Source organism: Macaca fascicularis, chromosome 16, assembly GCF_037993035.2.
Source record: "Macaca fascicularis isolate 582-1 chromosome 16, T2T-MFA8v1.1".
Taxonomy (NCBI): domain Eukaryota; kingdom Metazoa; phylum Chordata; class Mammalia; order Primates; family Cercopithecidae; genus Macaca; species Macaca fascicularis.
In genome coordinates, this window is record NC_088390.1 from 84,426,543 (window position 1) to 84,444,779 (window position 18,237).

Below are 18,237 nucleotides of genomic sequence, written 5' to 3' on the forward strand. Positions count from 1 at the left end.
TGCATTTTTTTAAGGTTCCAGTTTCTCATTGCCAACTATCCTTTATAATAAAAAGGGTACATTCTTTCTGGATTCCCTCTTTGCTTATTGATATGTAAAAGATTTCTCTTTTTATCCTTCAAGTCCAGAATTTGCTGGTTATCATAAAAGGTGTTGGTGGAAACACACACATTTCTCACTGTAACTCAGGCACTCCTGTGATGTGCTGGAGATTCAGAATGAACAAACGGAAAGCCACACTCCAAGCCTCTTCATTTTATACCTGTATGTTTAGTTATTTCCCAGTGGTTAAGAGCATACACTCAGGAGTCACATACACTAGCTCTGTTTAATTTGGGACAAGTTACTTCACTTCTTTAGGCTTCAGGTATCTCGTATTTAAAATGAGAAAGGTAGTGAATGGTTCATACCTCATAAAGCTGTTACAAAGACTTAATACAATTATTTGTCAATTAAAAATAAAATGTAAAAGAAAAAAGACTAATTGAGATCATGCAGGAAAATGGCTCAGTACCTACCATATAACTGGTGCTCAGTACAGGTTTACTATAACTGTTATTCTGAAGTTTTTATTTTCCACTGGACCATCACATGTACACAACTGTACATGTAGACACATGCACTCTCACAGGTAATACTGTGCTTTTGTGAGACATCTATAGTTTTCAAAGTTAAGGTTATATATATTATCTCATTTGAACTTCATAGTTGAACAGGAAAGGAATTCGTTTACAGATCATCTAGTGTGAATTAAGAGGCTGGTTCTTGCTTAAGAACCAGTTAATGGTAAAAACAAGACTTGAGGGAGCCCAGGTCTCCAAGCCTCTAGACTAGAGTCACATGAGCAGCATAGCAAAGAGGACATTTTTCTCTCTTATACTCTCAGAAGCACTGTGAATTTACATAACACTTTTCCAGAAGGGTTCTAAAGGGTTATGGTACATAGTTGTGTATGAATTTATGATCTTGAATGAAAAACAATGGTTTCTTACTATTGTCATTTCAAAATATAGAATTAACTGTTCTGGATCATCCATTTCTTTTTTGTTTTGTTTTGTTTTAACATTTTGAATTTTTCAGTCTGATTTAGTACCAGCTATATTCTTCATCATTGTCATTGTTTTCTCCTCAAGTAGTGACAAATTGCGTATTACTGAATAGTGATTGTGAATTACATTGTCCCACCACTTTATGCAGAGCTATTATTTTCTATTACTGTTCTGATGAGAATTTTCTTTTCCTTTTTTTTTTTTTTTTTTTGAGATGGAGCCTTGCTCTGTCGCCCAGGCTGGAGTACAGTGGCGTGATCTCGGGCTCACTGCAACCTCCGCACCCTTAGGTTCAAGTGATTCTCCTGCCTCAGCATCACCCCACCCCCACCCTGTAATTTGGGATTACAGGCGTGCATGGCCACACTTGGCTAATTTTTTGTATTTTTTGGTAGAGACAGGGTTTCACCATGTTGGCCAGGTTGATCTCGAACTCCTGACCTCAAATGATCCGCCCCCTCCTTGGTCTGCTGAAGTGCTGGGATTACAGGCGTGAGCCACCATGCCCGGCCTCTGTTGAGAATTTTCATTGGTAACTCCAAACGCTACTGGATTTTTCTCTTATCCTTCTGTATCCTCTAAAATACTGTTCCTTTGGGTACAGTTTATCAGTAACTACTAGCTAGCCTTAGAATGGGTTGTAGTAATAATTAATGTCTTTCCAAACAAAAGAGGCTTTTTGAATTACAAATAATTTAACAGTACTGCTAGGTAATTCATTGATGAATATTAGCAGCATCAAGGTTTACGTTTTTCTCAGACTCTTCATTATCACTGATTCAAACCAAAATTCATTGCCTGAGAAATACTGGTTCCAACTTTCTGACTGGACACTTTTGTTGGGTGACACAGGCTGGCCTGACTGTACATATGATACATGTTATAGTACTAGTATTAGTGTTCACATATAAAATTGATGGTTTTCTAACATTCTAGCGTTTTGACTTCCCTCCCTTGCTCCAGATTGTGTGTCCATGAGGGCAGGGGCCACATTTGCCACAAGGCAGCACCCAAAAGTCTCAAGGCCCTGCGTTGTTTGAATATAGGAAAGTGTTTAGCAATTTGAGAGAGTTCAAGAGTTGGATACTCTTAAGAGAGAGGCTACAGTTATAAATTAGATTGTATAATATACTGAATCAATTAACACTGTAGAAGTTTGAATAATTTTGGTTTTGATAATTAGCTCAAACTAGACGAAATCAATTAGAAATTCCCTTGCTCTGCAGTATTATACACCACTCAACTAGTAGTATTAGTAAAGCCATGCCCCAATTATTTAGCATTATATTTGACTTAATTTTCTCAGTAATAGAAGTGCTTTAAATGTGGGTTTGTTTTAAACATTTTCAAGGAACGTTTTAGAATATATGGCATGCTCATCTATGATACCCCTCTACCTTCTCCTGGAGAATATTAGCTACTCTAATCCATTCTTAATAGATGAGTCTTCATTATAGCATTAATTATACTTAAAAAAAAGTTTGCATCTGGCTATAACCATCAAACTTGAACTATGAATTTTTATTTAAAAGACTAATGCTGAACTGAAGCTAACTAGAAATATATCTTTTTTGAATAGCTTAATCTAATACATAGCATGCTTTCTTACCCTCCCCCTACAAATTTGAAAATTAGCTTTCTAGAAAGTCTGCTTTGTAAAATTACCACTAAACAGAAATTTTGTTCCTGGCTATCTTTTCAAATTCTGACCTGTAATGTCTTTGTTTGGGTCATTTTCTTTTTAAGATTCAGGCCAAGTGAGTACATTCGTGTGAAACACTATGCTGCCAACATTCAAACCCCCCCCCCCCCCCGTCCTACCCTGATGTGATGATGGGAACCACATTATCTCTGCAGCTGGGAGATACACTGTTATTCAGCCCTGGGGGTTTTCACTCAAATAGTTGATTCACTTTGGCTTTCATCAGTTTCCTCCTCTTGACTCCCCCTTGATTTTCCTCTATGCCTCTGAGTCTGCAGACCCTCCAGTGGGGTTGATGTCCTGCACTCTTAAGGAATCTGGGCATGTTTCTATACCTGGAGGCCTTTTCCTGGATTGTCTCAGACTCTTGTCGTAGTCAACTTTTTCTTAGTTTTCCCTCCTGTGATGAAAAACAAGTTACATATTCTCATTGAAAATAATTTGAGATTAAAGAGAAATTAAAGTTCACTTGAAATTCTTCTATCCTGAGATGTTTACCCATTAACAGTTTATTACCCATCCTTGAATGCGTCTCTCTATGAATTCATACACATAAGTATGTATTTATATGGACTCTCCACTGCTCCCCCACAGTTAGCACTCCTGGATCCCTATCCCTTCAAGGAGCTGCACCAAGCAATTTGAAAACCTCTGTGGGAGCCTATTCATAAACAAACTAGCCCTTTGTAAATTCCACTGAATATTGTCTTTGCATTGTGACCAAAGAAAGAGACAGCCGAACATGGTGACCTGTCACCCTTAGTGAGACCCTGATGCTCTCATACTGGGGGAAAAGGGAATCAGATATAATCCTGTTGCCATTAACTTGTACATTGTAGTTCTCTGTGGAGTAACTGGGGTCCAAGTGTCACTTCCGACTGGCATGGGTTTTATGACCATCGTGAGTAATCAGTTTTCTTTATTTTCGGCACTGCCCTTAATTTAGGCACAGGTAATAATAGCTTTATTTGTGATGTGATGACTTGGGAGCCTACGTTTTCAGTATTGTTTTCTGAGTATTTTCATGGATTGAGTGAGGGTTTTTTTTAATGATTAACTATGATAATTCTCATAAATGTGAAAATTTAATTCAGTGGTTTTAGCCAGATTTAAGTTCATAAAGTAGATGTTTTCGTACAAAAAGCTCAAAGTTAATCTTACCGTGTATGAAAATGAATATCTTCATGACCCATTGTAGTTCATGCTCCATATCATTAATGAATTATGATTTTTTTTTTTTTTTGGAGGTGGAGTTTTGCTTGTCACCCAGGCTGGAGTGCAGTGGTGCGATCTTGGCTCACTGCAATCTCCACCTCCCAGGTTCAAGCGATTCTGCTGCCTCAGCCTCCAGAGTAGCTGGGACTACAGGTGCACGCCACCACTAGCTAATTTTTGTATTTTTTCATAGAGACAGGGTTTCACCATGTTAGCCAGGATGGTCTCAATCTCTTGACCTCATGTACCGCCCGCTTCAGCCTCCCAAACTGCTGGGATTACAGGCGTGAGCCTCTGCGCCTGGCCTGAATTACGATTTTTAAGTCATGTACATGTGAATTTATACTTTTTTTGAGAGAGAGGGTCTAACTCTGTCACCCAGGCTGGAATGTAGTGGCACAAACACAGCTCACTGCAACCACCACCTCCGAGGCTTAAGTGATTCCCCCCGCCTCAGCCTCCCAAGTAGCTGAGACTACAGGTGCATGCCACAGTGCCTGGCTAATTTTTGTATTTTTGTATACAGACAGGGTTTTGCTGTGTTGCCCAGCTTGGTCTCACACTCAAGCAATCCACCCACTTTAGCCTCCCAAAGTGCTGGGATTATAGGCTTGAGCCACCAGCTCAGCCTAAATTCATACATTTAATTAGTATCCTAATCTTGTTTGTAAAGAGTATAATATCAGTTTTGCAGTGAGGTATTAAACTTTACCATGCATTCAGTTTGTAATTGGTAAACAAAACCTCTAGGTTCTTTTGTTAATAATGTAAGTCAGTTGAAGCTGTAGTCTTCCGGTAGTCTTCAATTGAGTGATGGAGGTTTTAGAGTCACAAAGTATTGGCAGTGTGCTTAGGCTCATTCTAAACATATAAAGTTTTCTATCAATCAGAATGAAAAGTAGTGAGAATTGAGGTTTATAGCATATCTTCCCAGCTTTATAGTCATACATAGAAATATATGTTTTTCATGATTTTTCTATAGCCACATAATGGGGCTGGAGACATAAGTATTCTGTATTTGTTGTCAGTATAATTATTAATTTTAGGAAGAAACTTAGACACTTAGGATGTTTTTAAGACTGAAGGAAATGCCTGAGAAATTGATTGTATGAGATATCTTCAGGGGATGGCATCTTTTAGGTTTTGAAATATTGGATATTTCTTTCTTTGGCTATGTTGTTTTATGTTTGAAGTGTTTATTTTACTGTTAAATTCCAAGGGGGACATATAATAAATGTTAAATTTTTTCCATGGAAACGAAAGAATGTATTAAGATGAGACGTTTAAAAAATATATAGGTTATTCAAAAGGGTAAAAATGTATTGCCAGAGCCTCCAAGTAGGTACATGAACGTGTAAGTTCTTGAACAAATTGTGAAAGAAAGGAAGTGAGCCTGGTGAGCAAGGAAGGCTCCGGGGGCGCCTCCCGAGGGCATTTCTCCTGAGTCTCAGACAAAGTGAAAGTTCACATCTCTGTTTCATATAACTTTTCACTAAAACTTTAAACACAAAGGCAGTTTCTAAGTTTAGACAAAGTTACAGTTTATAACTCTAAACGATGCTGACAGTCTGCTTTCCAAGAAATCATTTGTTACCCAGACCAGTTTCTTTTCTGTGTGTGGTTTTTTTTTTTTTTTTTTGGAGACAGAGTCTCACTCAGTCGCCCAGGCTGGAGTGCATGGCTCGATCTCTGCTCACTGCAAGCTCTGCCTCCTGGGTTCATGCCATTCTCCTGCCTCAGCCCCCCGAGTAGCTGGGACTATAGGCGCCCGCTCTTTTCTGTGTTTTTTAAAAACAACTTTATTGAGTTATCGTTGACATTCAGAACAATTAGATAAGAGTTGGCATGTATTCACCTGTGAAACCATCACCATGATCAAGATGACACCCATCATCCCTGAAGGTGTCCTCCTGACCTTTTCTGATCTATCTCTTCTGCCCCCACCCTCCCCCCATCTGTCTCTAGGCAAACACTGATCTGCTGTCTGCCTCTATAAAAGAGTTTTTATTTCTAGAACATTGTATTGAGGGACTCCTACACTGTGCCCTTTGGCCCCTTTCACACAGTGTATTGCTTTTGAAATTCATCCATGCTGTAGTGTGTATCTGTAGTTCATTCCTTTTTATTGCTGAGCAGTGTTCCATTGTGTAGGTGTATCACAGCTGTTTATCCTCTTCATTCTCCTGTTCATGGACATCTGCATTTTTCTAGTTTTGAGCTATTGAGTAAAACTTCTTTGAATATTTATGTAGAAGTCTTTATATGGCTGTATACTTTCATTTATCTTGGGTAAATGCATATGATAGGTGTATGTTTCATTTTTCAAGAAATTGCACAGCTCTTTCCCAACGTGTTTATACTATTTCACAGTTCTACATCTTCACCAATGCGTGGTATGGTCATCTTCATAATTTTCGCCATTCTAATAGGTATGTAGTGGTATCTCATTACACTTTTAATTGGCATTAACCTAATGACTAATGATGTTGCACCTTATTTTCATGTGCTTATTTGTCATCTGTACATCTTTCTTGGTGAAGCGTCTTTTGAAGTCTTTTGCCCATTTTTCATTGTTATTTATTTTCTTTTTCCAGATTGGTTTCTGATAGTAAATTGGCCTCTAGAGTTGGGCAGAAAGACTCATCACTACAGCTTAGTTGTCTGCATGCCTCAGTCATTTCCCTTCTTTCTGTGTGTGTAGTTACTTGTAAATAGTAATACCAGAAAATATGCACTTTCAAAGAGAATCGTATTTTATCTAGCTTTTAGCATAACTAAAGATTACATTAATAAATGAGCTAAATATTAGTCACATTTTACCACCTAGAGATGGCTAGTTAATTCATTAATTAACTTAAGCAGTTAATAAATACCTGTTAGATGGCAGAGATCAGTTCCCTGTTCTCAAAGAAGAAAACCACAGACACTGGGGTCTACTTAAGGGTGGAGGGTGGAAGCAGGGAGAGGAGCAGACAGGATCGCTGTTGGGCACTGGGCTTAATCCCTGGGTGATGAAATAATCTGTACATTAAGCCCCCATGACATGAGTTTACCTGTGTAACACACCTTCATATGTACCTCCTAACCTAAAATAAAAGCTTTTTTTAAAAAGTTCCCTGTTCTCAAAGAGATATTTTAGTGGGAAGAGCCAGGCAGATAAGCAAATTTATGTATATGCAAATGAATGCAATAAAATGTTCTGACATTGTAACTTCTTTATCTCAGCCAGGTATCAGTAGGTCAGTATAAGCATTTCATGGCCAGTGGCGGGTAGGGGAACAGATGCTTCCAGGTGTGAGAAGTCAGGCTCTAAGGAAAGTACAAAAAGGAAATTTTACAATGTTGGCAGCAGAGGAGCTGCTGAGTGAGGTGGCAGCCGGTGCAGTGAGGACCCAGCAGATGGTCAGTGAGGTTGATTGTGATTTATTTATCTCACTCTTTCTACCTGAAAGGATTTAGGTTTGGTCATCTTTTCATCAAATATTTGTATCTCTATAAGAAAATACACCTATTTGTAAAAGTAAGTGAGAATTGGAAAAGGAAAATACTGATACGAATGAGTTAAGTGCATACTAGAGCTGGGCCACTCCCAGTTGTGCCCTAAATTTGCTATGAAAGCAAGGACAAGGAAGGGTTGCCTTATCCCAGTCATCTTAAACCCATCCAGTAGGTCATTAAAACTGAGCACCCTTACCAAGCTGTTCTACCCCAGAAAAGAGTTGAAACTGTTTTTCAGCTCTTTTGAGAGAGGTGGAAGGTGGGAAGCTGGCTCATACAGTCCTTGAACACCTTCCTAAGGACTTTAGATGATCTTGTAGACCAGAGTGGGAGCAGTTGGAGAGTTTTAAGTGGGAGAGTGACATCATGAGATTTGTGCTTTAGAAAGATCACTGAACATGCAGAATTGAAGATGAATTAAACAGGAGGAGAGAGAGGGCTGGAGGCAGCAGGTGCAGTTAGACCAGTGCACAGTTCAGACTCCAGCTGACTAGCTAAGTGGCAGGGGTAGACAGGGAAGGGTAGTGATGATTGATAGAATAGGCAGAACTTAGAAACTAAGTGGGCTAACTAATCATTTGTTCCAGCAGATATTTATTGAGCACCTACTATTTGCTTGGTACTGTGCTGATTGGCTGATTGCTATGGGAAGAAAAAATAGAGATACACTTCCCACTCCCATGGAGCTGAGTCTTATGAGGAATGGGCATAAATCTCAACCACAGTGATACATGTATCCTTACTAACTGGGATGGTGACTGTGTGACAGCATCAACAAAGGAGCCCAAACTTGGCAGGAGTTGTGGAAGGCATCCCTGGGTAATGCAACATGGAATCTGAAGGGTGAACAGGACCCAACTAGGCCAGGGAACACTCCTACATAGAGAGGGAACAGCATTTGTAAAGAGCCTGTGGCCGGATGGAGTATGACATTTTCCATGAACTAAACAAACAGGAAGCTGTGAAATAGGGTATGAAGTGAGGCCAAAGCGAGAGATGGGGATTGGTCTACCATGCGAGGCATCAAAGAGGAGTTGTGCTCTTTTGCCTAAGAGAATAAGAAGGCTTTGCCGGGCGCGGTGGCTCAAGCCTGTAATCCCAGCACTTTGGGAGGCCGAGACGGGCGGATCACGAGGTCAGGAGATCGAGACCATCATGGCTAACACGGTGAAACCCCGTCTCTACTAAAAATACAAGAAAATTAGCTGGGCGAGGTGGCAGGCGCCTGTAGTCCCAGCTACTCGGGAGGCTGAGGCAGGAGAATGGCGTGAACCCGGGAGGCGGAGCTTGCAGTGAGCTGAGATCTCACCACTGCACTCCAGCCTGGGCGAAAGAGCAAGACTCCGTCTCAAAAAAAAAAGAAAAAAAAAAAAAAAAAGAATAAGAAGGCTTTTCCAAATCAGTTTGAAATAAGGCCAATTTTTCTCCTCCTGCACCAGCCTTGTCTTACTAAATGTTGGAGTCGTTTAACTTTGGCTCCCTCTTCTGGCAGGTTGTAGGATTCTGCACTTTCAGAAGGAAAATATCCTAGGATTACTGCTATTTCACAATTTATCAGTCCTGGGAGAACACATTTGAAACATAATTCCACTTATCTTCTGTGTTTCATGAGATTTAGGATTTGCCGTTTGTTCTGAGAGCTTATTCAGTTCAGGATGATTTAGCATGAAAAGAGATGTGGTCAAGAAGGAGTTAAGGGAACTGACAAGCTCTGCACCCAGTGGACTTTCTTTGCTTTTAATGTTTTGTCCGGTGTGTTGCCTCACTTGGAGAGTGTTATGATCAGTGTTTCAAATGAGAAGATTATAGGACAGCCAGTGTGCATTAATGCTGTCTTGATTACTCAGCTTTAACATATGCTGTTAGCAACATTTTCTAAATTGATCTTCTAAATAAGCCTGTTGTTTAAAAAGAACTTAGATATACTTGCATATATGATAAATAGTACATTTTCTTACAGCAGGAGTATCCAAGGGCCAAAGCAATCTTTTAATGAAATGATTCTTACTGTTTATAGTCATTATTAAAATAATTTTGTTTTCTTTTAACATTTATGTCATCTAATCTGTGATGTATTGAGAGTGGCATTTAGTACCTTTTAGAGAGGTAGCTATAATATGCTAGAATAGAAAATACCTCTGAACGGCATTTTTCATTAGCAGCAGACACTAAGTTAATGTAGTTTGTAGTTAATGAGTCTGTGCTCATTTTGAGTTGGGCTCCAAACGTTGCCACGGTGATGCATCAGCCAGAAGCATCCACTGAACAAACAGAAGGCACCGCTTTGTATCCCTCCGGGACTGCTGATGAGCACAGCAGATGGACCCTCCGTACTCAGAGCTGTCTTCTGCTCCCATCCCTTTGTTCTAAGGCAACTTCTCGCCACAGTGTTTGCTGCTGTATAGGCTGCAGAAGAAATGCTAATAACAAAAATAGTCCTTGGAATCACTGATTATGTTGGCACAAGAGAATAGTTCTCTTACGTAGTCACATTTGCAAACAATCTTATATCTGAGTAAATTTAAATTTAAAATGTTAAACTCTGAATCTTTGAATATATATTCTGAAATGACTAGAGTTACTGCTTGATTTTTGACAATTTTTTTCATTGTGTGGGGGTGTCCATGCATAAGAGAAGTTCTATGCTTTATCTTACAAAAGCTTGTTTCTTAAGTTCTGAGATGATATTAGTCATAGGACATATCATCGATTCAATAACGTCCTGTTCACAGAGGTGGAGCATGAATGAGGAAACCTTGTTATGTTTATACACCAATTGTAAGGTGCATTCAAATTTCAGAAAGAAGATGTGTTAAAATGTGTAGGTTAAAATGTCCCTCCCAGTTAGCATTTACCTATAAAAAGTTACTTTTAAAATATACCACTGTCATCCATTTCACACCTACTTGTTATTATACTTTAGACTGATGGTGGCAGCCCAGGGGATTCTAACTGAGGGTCCTTTTAACAGTGATACCATTCTAAGGAAACAGTGATATTCCTAGCTCATACCATGTCCTGTGATGCTGTCTAGGTAGATGGAAGATTTCAGTGTACTACTTGGGCCGGGCACGTGGCTCATGCCTGTAATCCCAGCACTTTGGGAGGCTGAGGCGGGTGGATCACCTGAGGTCAGGAGTTCCAGACCAACCTGGCCTACATGTCAGAACCCCATCTCTACTAAAATTACAGAAATTAGCTGGGCGTGGTGGCGGGCTCCTGTAATCCCAGCTACTAGGGAGGCCAAGGCAAGAGAATCGCTTGACAGGAAGCAGAGGTTGCAGTGAGACGAGATCATGCCATTGCACTCCAGCGTGGACAACAGAGCAAGACTCCATCTCAATAATAAATAAATAAAACTCTTTGCTAAAAAAGTCTATACTCTTAACCAGATTTTGGCCGAAGAATATAGAAACTAGCTGTTACAAGCAGAAATGGGTTTAAAATATGGGGGACTGGGTGCATATACAATCACTGAAAGGGCTGAAGTGGGCTAAACTCCAGGCTGGACCCTCAGAAATGACTCCCCAAAGAGTCCCCTGAGGAGCTGCTACCTCCAGGAAGAATTGAGAGGCCCCACTGGCTCTCGGCTTCCAGAGCACAGTGCCACTGCCGCAGACCAGGGGTCAGGAAGCAGCACTAACACTGTCTCTCACAGCCACGAAAGGAGCAGTTGGCAATGTGGCCCCTGCACAGAAACTGCCACTGTCTCCAGTACTATGCTCACAGGCCCCCACAGCCAGTACCTGCCAGGTCACATGCACTCACATGTAACTGGGGGAACCAGATCCTTAGCCTCAGCTCTCCTTGCAGGGAGGCTGCATAAGCTGTGTGCCAGGCTTGTGAGTCCTGCACCAGGTGTGCCTGTGGTGGTGGGTGGGAGAGAACACTATGACTACTTGCTTTGTAAACATTTAAAAAATAATGGGATTGCTGTTCATTAACGTTCATCTAGCGCCCTAACACTTTCCAAACTGTTGGAGATAGGAGAACCAAATTAAGGGGGGAGGTTTAGAACCAGACTAAGATCTAATCCTCCATTCCTGAGTACAGCTGTCATTACCTCTTCTAAACTACTGCAGTCTCTGCCTTCCTTCCCTTCTTTAGGTCATTCTCTGTGGTTCTTCGTTTAACATGATTATTTAACTTCTGTGGTTTCCATTGCTTCTGAGAGAAAGAGGATTATTATAATATAAATGCTTACTGTGTACTAAGTGCCAGTCACTCTTCTAAACCATTCTTTACATAGATTAGCATTCAGTCCTCAAGGAACTCTCTCAGTAAGGGATTCTTAGCTCCCTTTTATCCCCCTGCCTTTGCCCGCAGGTTACGGATGGCATGACTGAGGGATGGAGAAGCTAAGTAACTTACCCAGGATCCCCAGCAAAGAAGTAGCAGAGCTGAAGTTTCAACCCCAAGTCCATACTCTTAGCCAGTGCACTCCCTCTCGGGAGAAGTGTATGGAGTTGATAAAACCCCAGTTCTGAATGGTGATGGTCTTTGCTGGGGGAAGGTGGAGTATACAGTCAGGGAGGGAAGATAGGTGGGGCTTTGGTGGAGTGGGGACATTTTATTTCTTAAGCTGGAGATGGACTCCATGGAGATTTGTTAATTATTTGGTCTTTATGCCTTTTTAAAAATGTCTTAAATATTTCTAAATAAATTTTTAAAGAAAAGACTGTGTTGGTAGCATGACTTGGGTGATTGAATAAGATGGAAGCACCTCAGCGTGCTCCCGCTCCCTGCTCCCCTGCTGTGTTCTGTCCGGGGTGCGGAACGTAAGGTGGATCATAGGGAACTTCTTTTCCCATGTTGCGTTCCTGCTGGGGTGGCGGAGCTGAACAAGGAGGGTTCCACTGCCTCCTCCCAGCCACATGGCGCTAGCGTCTGCACAGGGTCTCAGAGACCTCAACAGCTTGAAGTGCTTGTTGAGCTCAGACAACCCATGACTGCACAGCTGTTCAGCTCACCATGGGTTAACAATTGTAGCAGCCTGTCTCTAGAGTTTCTCTCTGAAACTGGAAGCTCCAGGCTTCTCCTAATGTGGCAGCCAGGCGGGAACACTGAGGAGTATCCATCCATGGAACCACCCAGTGCTCTCCCAGCTACAGGTCAAGTGGTACAATCCAAAATCCTTCCAGGGTCTCTGCCTACCTCTCCAGCCTCCTGTGAAACAACCCCGCTAGGCTTCAACCCCCGAAGGCGAGAAGCTCTTTTCCATTTCAGGGCCTTTCCATGCACTGTCTAGGCGGGTGGGAGTGAGTTTGTAGGTACAAGGTGCGCGCACACGCACACACAGACGTACTTTACCTCGCTAACCCTGACATACTTTTTCGGGCTCTGCTTGTCACTTTCTCAAAGGAGCTTACTGAATCCCTAAATTAGTTTCTCTTGCCCCACTGTTCCTTTTATCATGCTTACGATAATGTGTGAGTTTGTATTTGTGAAATCATTTTAAAGATAGTGTCTCTTCTACTATATGATAAACTATAAAGACAGGAACCGTGTGTGTGTGTGTGTGTGTGTGTGTGTGTGTGTGTATGTGTGTATGTGTGTGTATGTGTGTGTGTGTATGTGTGTATGTGTATGTGTGTGTATGTGTGTATGTGTATGTGTGTGTGTATGTGTGTGTGTGTGTATGTGTGTATGTGTGTATGTGTGTGTGTGTATGTGTGTGTATGTGTATGTGTGTATGTGTGTGTGTATGTGTGTGTGTATGTGTGTGTGTGTGTATGTGTGTATGTGTGTGTGTGTGTGTGTGTATGTGTGTATGTGTGTGTGTGTATGTGTGTGTGTGTATGTGTGTGTGTGTGTGTGTGTGTGTTTTGTTTTTTGAGATGGAGTCTTGCTTGTTTTTTGAGATGGCCTTTATCTGTCGCCAGGCCGTAGTGCAGTGGCGCAATCTCGGCTCACTACAACCTCCACCTCCCGGGCTCAAGTGATTCTTCTGCCTCAGCCTCCGGAGTAGCTGGGACTACAGGCGTGCACCACCACGCCCGGCTAACTTTTGTATTTTTGTAAGTAGAGATGGGGTTTTACCATATTGGCCAGGCTGGTCTCAAACTCCTGAGCTCGTGATCTGCCCACCTTGGCCTCCCAAAGTGCTGGAATTACAGGCATGAGCCACCATGCCCAGCTGGAACTGTATTTCTTTTTTTAGTATACTCAGTATTCACAGTGCCTGGCACAGAATAGGAACTCATTAAATATTTTCTGAATAAGGAGAGGGTAGGTGAGGATGCTGACATGTTTTGGGGGATGGAGCGAATGATAGGCAGATTGAGTGGGAAAACAATGAGTTAGAGCCCTTATTTACCCTGCTTTCCTTTTTTTTGCAGCACTTAATACCTGGTAAACCATGTCTCTTACCTACACATCATGTTTATTATTGACCTTTGACCTTTTTTCTCTGCTAAGATGTGAGCTCCACAGGGCCAGGAATCTCTTGTTTGTTCATTGATACAGCCCAGAAGAGGCTGAGCTGTAGAAAACCTCTATTTATTGAATGAATGAGTGAGTACCTTCTGACTCTGTAAACTAGAAATCCAGGCCATAGATTGAGAGAAGCTGGATGGCATCAGGATTCCAGAGTGCAGGAAAAGTTTTAAGCCGTTACAGGAGGGGGGTTTTGGCAGTCCGTGTTAAGTTAGTAAGAGGAATTCTTGGTGGCAGGGGGTGCTTATGCTAGTGTTAGTAGGTAACAGCTCATTGCTGTTTCTGAGACTACGTGTGGCAGTGTCAGGTGGTCTGGAAATGACTGAAGGTTGAGATGATACAGAAGCATGGATAGCAAGCATAGTGAAAGGAAGGAAGGTCAGGGGCCTTGGCTGTTACAGATGGCAATATTGAAGTGACTGAGCATGATGAGACTCAAGCCAACTAAAATAGCTAGGAAAGAAGCAGAGAGAATGGGGTTGCAGCCAGGACTTGAGAAAGCTCAGACCCTAGCAAGGGTAGACTGGAAGCTAAGGAGGCTGGGTCACCAAGGCAAGTTCCTTCTGTCTTGGTATCTTAGAGATGACAATGTAGTAGAGAAGTCTGAAATGGAGCTCCTTCGAAATAAAGTTCTCCAAAGTCTGAAGGGACAGCAGTCTGAACTTCGTGTCCATACTGTAGCCTGTCGTTTTAGAAAAAGCAAAATGTGGGAATCTATCTGTTTGGCCCTGTTATGACAATACTACCTGAAAATTTTAGCTGAAAGAAAATTCTTGGAAAGAAAATTGTTTTAAAAGACTGTTGCTTTCTTATATAAAGAGTTACCATCTACCTTTTCACCAGCAGATGTCGCTCTCATTTAAAAAACAAAAGGCAAAAGTTTACTAGGCAGAGAGTAACCAGAATTTCCAGCTTGCTGAAAGTTTTTTAAAATTAAATATATAGTTATTAAATGGTTGCTGTCTTAATTTTTCTTAAATAAAACAAATGATTTGTTGAAAATCATGAAGAACTAAAGTTCCCATTGTCTTCCTGTATTCTCTGGCTGCATGAAAATGCTGATGTGTAAAAGGGTAGGTTCCCATGTGAGTCCCTATCTTTGAGGTATGGTGCTAGAGTCAGGTCTTTTTGAAGAAGGGGAGTGTCAAGATTGCTTTGATACCCTGGTTTTTGGGACAGTAATAGACCCATAAATGAGGATCTGAAAAGAGTTTATGGCTAGACAAAACAAATGCCCATTTAATTTATCTGTGGTGTAAGAATAGATCCAGATTTTGAGATCCTCCACTTATCACTTGAGATTATTAGGTGGCTGCTTGATTCAAAGATCCAAAAAGTACTGGCTTAAGTCAGAGAAGATATCACTACATAATATAAAAGAGACCCAGAGGTACAGCTCAACTGGGTCAGAATTCCCCATTCCTCTGTCTGTTGCTTTGCTGAGTGAGGCTTCTCTTCCCTTTTCTTAGGGTCCAGGATGACCTGTAGACTACCAGCCATAGCATTAGCGTTGCAAGCTGGAAATACCACTGTGAGAACAAGTATGTGGGTAAACTGAGTGTGCCATGCTTGCATTATACACCAGGGCCCTTGGTCTTTTTATCAATTGAATACATGCTTTGTGGCATTTTTTTTCTGTTTGTGAAATAATGTGCTAGTACTTTAGTGTAGAGTAAATAGTTGTTAGGGAAAATCTCCCACCTGAAAAAGCTTGTGATCTGTCACAACTTCTAGTTTCTCAATCTCTGTTTCACTTTCAGTCTTTATGAAAACAGGTAATTATTTAATGGTTTCTGAGAAACTAGCTTAAACTTTATCCTTTTCAATAAAACAATACCACTTCTAGACCAGCACCATTCAATAGAAATAATGCAAGCCACAAATGTGAGCCACATAAATCATTTTAAATAGCCTAGATGCATCATTTAAAAAGTAACAGGTAGAATTACTTTTAATAATGTATGTTTAACTTGATATATCCAAAATATTGCCATTTCGATGTGAAATCAACAGAAAAATTGTTAATGATGTATTTCTCTTTTTTTGGTACTAAGTCTTTAGAATCCAGTATATGTTTTTGTTTGTTTGTTTTGTTTTGTTTTTTGGGTTTTTGTTTATTTGTTTGTTTGAGACAGAGTCTCACTCTTTTGCCCAGGCTGGAGTCTGCTCACTGCAAGCTCCGCCTCCCGGGTTCACGCCATTCTCCTGCCTCAGCCTCCCAAGTAGCTGGGACTACAGGCGCCTGCCACCACGCCTGGCTAATTTTTTTTTATTTTTAGTAGAGATGGGGTTTCACCGTGTTAGCCAGGATGGTCTCGATCTCCTGACCTCATGATCTGCCCACCTCGACCTCCCAAAGTGCTGGGATTACAGGCATGAGCCACCGCACCCAGCTTAGAATCCAGTATATGTTTTAATACTAAGTACCTCTCAATTTAGACATCAAGGCTCAGCAGCCACACTTGGCCAGTGGCTGCTGTACTGGGCAGCACATTGTCATCCCTCCTCTCTTCAGTTGTCTGAGATTTCCAGTCAGTTGCACAAGCTTTAAATACTCTGTGTGCCTTCTTTATTTCCCCAGTTCATTGTTGATTCACTTAAGTGAGAAACCTAAGTGCTCCAGTGCCTTCCTACAGCAACCAACACAGTCCTGGACTCAGACTAGGAAATTCTTGTTTGACTTTTGGATGTGTTCAGTGTGAAAGAAAGCTTCCTTCAAGCAGCACTGTCCAGTAGGTAGTTGAAGAAGGAGGCTGGACTTCGAGCTCGAGGGCAACACTGGGACAATACTCAGGCATCAGTAGCACAGAAATGATGGTCAGAGTGTTGAGCATGGACAACCTCTCTAGAGAGTCCAGGGCTGGAGAACGAGTACAAAGACTTGAAGTCCATTAGCGGTGAGAGGGCCAGCAGAGCACAAAGGTGTCTCTGAGGGACACAGGAGGGGCGTGGGCCGCGCATTCAGACAAGCTGATGGACTTGTACTCATTCACTGATCCTGTTGTGCTTGTAGCTCAAGGCTATTATATAGTAACAGCACTTGCGTTTCTAAGAGAGTAATTTCATTTCTCCTAACTTAATATGTTCCTGTTTCTTCTTGATAAGTAGCATCATTTTAACTTTTCATTCAGTAACCATAAAAAAGATTATTTTCACAATTGGAGAGGAGACATGGAATAGGTTGTTTAATTATTTATTTTTTAATTTTTATTTTCTTGAGATGGAGTCTCGCTCTGTTACCCAGGCTGGAGTGCAATGGCGCAATCTCGGCTCACTGCAAACTCTGCCTCCCTGGCTCGAATGATTATTCTGCCTCAGCCTCCAAAGTAATTGGGATTACAGGGGTATGCCACCATGCCCAGCTAGTTTTTATATTTTTAGTAGAGATGGGGTTTCACCATGTTGGCCAGGCTGCCTTGAACTCCCAACTTCAGGTGTTTTGCCTGCCTTGGCCTCCCGAAGTGCTAGGATTAAAGGCGTAAGCCACCACGCCTGGCCTATTTATAATTTTTTTAATTAAAATAAAACAACACCTACATAATAAGACTTTGGTATATATTACCAGGATTTTTCCTCTAGAAGGTTTCTATGTCTGATAATCTAATATTACAAGTGGTTTCTGTTCCCTATAATAGTATCTGGCCCTTTTCCTGTAGGCCTAGCCTTTGGGCCACAAAGATGCCCAGGGGCAGTGAGACTCTGACCAAGGTCATTCCCAGAATTTTAGACTTTGCTGACCATATGGAGTTTTTTCCCCATCCTTTAAAAATGTAAGGGGTATTCTTAGTTCACCTGCCAGTCCTGCCCTCCTCACATAACAGTTATTCAGGGTGGAAAGGGAAGACTGGTTAGGAATACTTTGACTCTTAAAAAATGAGGCTGCCTTAGATGTAAGATTGACTACACATAAGGCATCAGGCAGATAGCACACAGGAAACCATATTCCATATCCAAATGTCTCAGAATTTGGTGGTTTATATTGAAAAAAGGACTGATAACATTCATTTATGATTTGCTTCCTTCTTCCCTTCTGTAGCATGAATTCCTTTTCCTCTGAAGGTTTTGAAGCAAAACAACCCTGAATTTGTCCTTCAATCATTTAAGAAAGATTAGCAGCAGCATGGTGGAAGAGCATGGTCAGAGATGTGAGTTCTGGTCCCAATGGCAGCTGGGTCAGTCATCTCAGCCAGATCATCTCGGCTGCCTGCGTCTGCAGATGAGGGTGGGACTGGATGATTTCTGAGGTTCCCATCAGCTCAAATTCTTTGCTCCTGAGTCCTTGCCTAATTGTTTCCATCAGGTTTTGAGTTCTGGTGCATTTTCTTCATTTCCAGTCTT

General features: G+C 41.4%; 1 protein-coding gene across 19 annotated transcripts in view; it reads left to right on the plus strand.

Annotated features, from left to right (window-relative positions):
• TNRC6C (trinucleotide repeat containing adaptor 6C) overlaps window positions 1-18,237 on the plus strand; it is a 159,051-nt gene that overhangs the window by 50,269 nt on the left and 90,545 nt on the right. The gene's annotated exons all lie outside the window — the stretch shown is intronic.